At 37.5% G+C, this 5000-nt stretch overlaps 1 pseudogene; it reads left to right on the forward strand.

The window, feature by feature from the left end:
* Positions 1 to 2362: 2362 nt before the first annotated feature.
* Positions 2363 to 4741, forward strand: LOC137632897 (uncharacterized; annotated as a pseudogene).
* The last annotated feature ends 259 nt before the right edge of the window (positions 4742 to 5000 follow it).

Genomic DNA, 5000 nt, shown 5'->3' on the forward strand with positions numbered 1-5000 from the left:
TAATAATAATAATAATAATAATAATAGATGCCTTTGATTGGTAACTTCAGTATAAAAAGTATATCGATTGTTTTAATATGTTCAAAATCCTTTCTCCTTGAGTATAGCAAAAAAAAAAAAAAAAAAAAATATCTAGTTTGGTCACATATTATTAGTTATGCAATTAGAAATCAAGGGTTATAAGCAATGTAAAATTCCTTGCATTAAACAAAATCTTAAGTTTTAATACAGGTGTGAAATCTATGATTACAAGAAATATGAAATTTCTTGCTTATAAGTACTTGGATAATGCCATAGCCTTTGTACCATGGTCTTCCATTGTCTTGGGTTACAGTTCTCTTGCTTGAGGGTACACTCGGGCACACTATTTTATCTTATTTCTCTTCCTCTTGTTTTGTTAGAAGTTTGTACAGTTTATGTAGGAAAATATCTATTTTAATGTTGTTACTGTCTCTAAGATTTTATTTTCCTTGTTTCCTTTCATCACTAGGCTATTTTCCATGTTGCAGCCCTTGGGCTTATAGCATCCTGCTTGAGGGTACATTCAGCCACACTACTCTGTTTTACTTCTCTTCCTCTTGTTTTGCTAAAATGTGTACAGTTTATATAGGAAATATTTCTTCTAATGTTGTTACTCTTCCTAAGATTTTATCTTTCCTTGTTTCCTTTCCTCACTGGACTATATTCCCTGTTGCAGCCCTTGGATTAGTATCCTGCATTTTCCAACTAGGGTTTTAGCTTAGCTAATAATAATAATAATAATAATAATAATAATAATAATAATAATAATAATAATAATAATAATGCTGATTATCTGTGATTCTCTTACATTTTCTTTAAATTCTTTAAATTATTCCGCTTTCCTGTGATTTTCTTCCATTTTTTTTTTAATATTTCCTGTTTTTAGAATGATTTATTGTTAATTTGTTCTCATCATTTATTTATTTCCGTATTTCCTTTCCTCACTGGGCTATTTTCCCTGTTGCAGTCCTCCGGCTTTTAGCATCCTGCTTTTTCCAACTAGGGTTTTAGCTTAGCTAATAATAATAATAATAATAATAATAATAATAATAATAATAATAATAATAATAATAATAATAATATAATACAATCTTTGGATACAAGATATGATCTTCCTAATCGGGTAGTTGAATCAGTAGAACTTCAAAAGTTCAAAGTTGCAGCAAATGTTTTTATGTTGACCAGGCTGACATGAGTCTTTTTATAGTTTATATATGACATATCTGTTTGACGCTGTTACTGTTTTTAGAATGATTTATTGTTAATTTGTTCTCATCATTTATTTTTTTCCGTATTTCCTTTCCTCACTGGGCTATTTTCCCTGTTGCAGCCTTTGGGCTTATAGCATCCTGCTTTTTCCAACTAGGGTTTTAGCTTAGCTAGTAATAATAATAATAATAATAATAATATTACAATCATTGGATACATGATATGATCTTCCTAATCGGGTAGTTGAATCAGTAGAACTTCAAAAGTTCAAAGTTGCAGCAAATGTTTTTATGTTGACCAGGCTGACACGAGTCTTTTTATAGTTTGTAAATGACATATCTGTTTTTGACGTTGTTAATAGTTTATATATGACATATATGTTTTGACGTTGTTACTGTTTTTAGAATAATTTATTGTTAATTTCTTCTCATCATTTATTTATTTCCGTATTTCCTTTCCTCACTAGGCTATTTTCCATGTTGCAGCTCTTGGGCTTATAGCATCATGCTTTTTCCAACTAGGGTTTTATCTTACTTTTGCAACTAGGGTTGTAGCTTGGATAATAATAAATAATAATACAATCTTTAGATACATGATAGGAAGACTTTTAAAAATACATATTTCTTTTTTTCTTTCAGGAGAAGCGAGGATGCAATGTGAGTCGCCAGGTCTGATATCCTACAAAATCTGAAGTGAGAGTATTGAAGTTCAAAAACATCGTCCGATACAATTTTCCTTTACTGATCTTTGCGAACGATCAAATTGTCTATTCTATCAGGTGAGATTTTGAGGCAGTGATAAGGAACGCCAATCAATAGAAATTTATGTGTAAAGAATACTTAATAAGTATATAATAGTTCATTCATAATTTGATACTAATTATTATTCATTATTATTATTATTATTATTATTATTATTATTATTATTATTATTATTATATTAATTGCTAAGCTACAACCCTAGTTGGAAAAGCAAGATGCTATAAGCCCAGGGGCTCCAACAGGAAAACAACCCAGTGAATAAAAGGAAAAAAGGAAAAATAAAATATTTTAAGAAAGGTAACAACATTAAAATAAATATTTCCGATATAAACTATAAAAACATTAACAAAAGAGGAAGAGACAAGATAGAATAGTGTGCCTGTGAGTACCCTCAAGCAAGAGGCATTAACAGTAATTGTTTAGAAAATAGATTGAATATGTATTTAAATGTTACTTCATCGTTGCTTGTATAACAAAGAGCAAGTAAATAAGCCAAACAAGAAATTCGAGGAAAGGTATTGAAATACAATTCCAACTTTTCCCTGGTGTTTTAAAAATGTATAATTGCCAGCAAAGAAAAATAAGCGCCTAAAAGCTTTTAGTTATAATAACGCACAGAATTTAGAAAACCCTGAAGCGTAATTCTTTGGAGAGAGTAAATGTGAAGAATGGCCGCCTATAAAGACCTCTGATATCAAAGGCTTCCCTTTGCGGCTTAAGAGTCTTTTAATAGCCTCTTTTATTGTACCAGCATAAAAAAATAAAACGGCGAAATAACCGCGGCAAAGCATGATTGATGAATCGGGCTGTTATGTCCAGAGCGTTGAGCTGGGCCGCCTCTTCAATACCCTTGTGAAAAGATGGACATTAGTTACAACAGCCCGGTCAATAATACCCGCGGTGTGGCAGAAGGAGAGGGAGAAGGCGTTGGAGATAATGAGTGGGAAGAAGAGGAAGAAGAAGGTGATGACGAGGAGGTAGATCGACGAAGAGTAGGAGAAGCTGACGGAGACCAAGACGGAAAGAAAAGCCGCCACAATAGGGACAATACTTCCATTGAACGGGCGACAGAGGAAGCCGACGCCTCCAGAGGCAAAGTATCAGGCGTCGGTTTGCCCTCGTCAGCGCCGAACGCCACAGGCGGGAAACTCTTCCAAATAGGCAGGACTAAAAAGAACAGGTGTCTGCCCTCGAGAACTGCCGATAAATACAGCCAGAGACCGAGGACCATAATAAGAAGGCTTATGCTAGAGAAGGGACCTGAGGGACAGGTCAACGCAAAAGACTCCGGTGAGGGCCAAATTCCAAACGCTCTCCAAATACCGCAAGAAGACCATGAGCGCCCGGGAGTGGTGTCACATGCAGGAGATCAACCTGGCCTTCGAGAGCCTTCGGAACGCCCTTCCGATGGGCCACAACAATGCCGGGTGCAGTGACACCTCGGCGGCGGCTAAAATGACCACTTTAAGGCTTGCCCTGAGGTACATTGCCACCCTCACGCAGCTCCTACAAGATGACCACGTCTCGCAGTCCACAGACGACGAGTGTCAGAGTTCTTGCTGCTCAGGCGAACACAGCTATTATACGCTAAGTAACAGCAGCAGCAGCAGCAGCAGTAATAGCTGCAGTAATGGCAGCGGTAGTGATCACAGCGAAGCCGTTTCTTACAGTGACGTTGGAATGTCTCATCTTCGTGATCTGGAAAGCCAAGAAAAAAACAGCTTCAGCAAACGCAGCAGCTGTCTCGATTACAACAGGCACGCCCAAGAGATCCCCCTCCCCCATGCCTACAGTACCACCCATCGCACTTCCCTTCATCACGACCGGCATAAACGGCCTCGCTATCAAAGCGAAAAAGATGACGGTCACGAAGCGCTGGACAGCCACGGCAGATCCAATCCCGTTTTAGCGTTTGGAAAAAAAGAAAGAGATGGGAAGGAACGAAAACGGGGAGATGTAGAACAAGAAAAAGAAGGAGAAGGAGGAGGAGAAGACGAGGAAGAAGAGGAGGATTCAGATAACTACATAGAAGCCATAGCAGGCATCTTCAAAGAACCCGGTAGCTCCTTTGACGGAGATGAATCGTGCCCATACCAGAAAGACGTCCATACTAAGCGGTATAGGGGCGGCAAACCACCTCTTGCGGGGTCACTCCCTCATTCCAGGACACGCCCATTACCGCGGATCACGGAAGATCACGGGGGCGACCCTTGCTCCGCCGAGGATTTCGCTGACCTCAGCGATTATCATTCCGAGAGTCACTTGGAGGTACTGGACGATCTCAAACAACAACTGTCGGATGCTGATTCGGACGCTCTCTTGCTGGCCTCGGACGCAGACGGGTCACTGAGCAAAGACTTGACTTAGGGACTTCATACGAAGGCTTTGAATGAAGAGTGATAAAGGGCCGTCAAGTGGCCTCGGTGAGAGACGTCGAGAGATCAGAAGAATGCCAGGCTCCCGGAGAGTTTTCAAGCAAAGAACTTCAAAGGCCTCTTGAGTGCTTCAACAAAGAATTCTGGGACCCTGGAAGTGATATTCAAAGAGAAATCGTTCCGCTTTCGCGAAAGCAGTCGAGATGCAAATACCCGGGAGGTATCACAACTCAAAAGATGCTATTTAAGGCATTGTTAGATGATAGACACCGGTGGTGCTGCCGTGCATACCGTATAAACTCTCGCTTTAGCTCTAATAAGAATTAAAAAGATTAACATAGACTGCGAAATATATTATTTACTAAAACCATTTCATTTCACTACTCTATGTCATTCCTACGAATATGTTTATAGATTTTAGTTCAAAACTATGTCTTGTTCTAGTTGCATATATATATATATATATATATATATATATATATATATATATATATATATATATATGTATATATATATATATATATATATATATGCATATATAATACATATATACATGCATATATATATATGAATATATATATATATGCATATATATGTATAGACATGCATATACATACAGTGTTTTATATATATA

This window comes from Palaemon carinicauda, chromosome 42, assembly GCF_036898095.1.
Source record: "Palaemon carinicauda isolate YSFRI2023 chromosome 42, ASM3689809v2, whole genome shotgun sequence".
In the NCBI taxonomy this organism is placed as follows: Eukaryota; Metazoa; Arthropoda; class Malacostraca; order Decapoda; family Palaemonidae; genus Palaemon; species Palaemon carinicauda.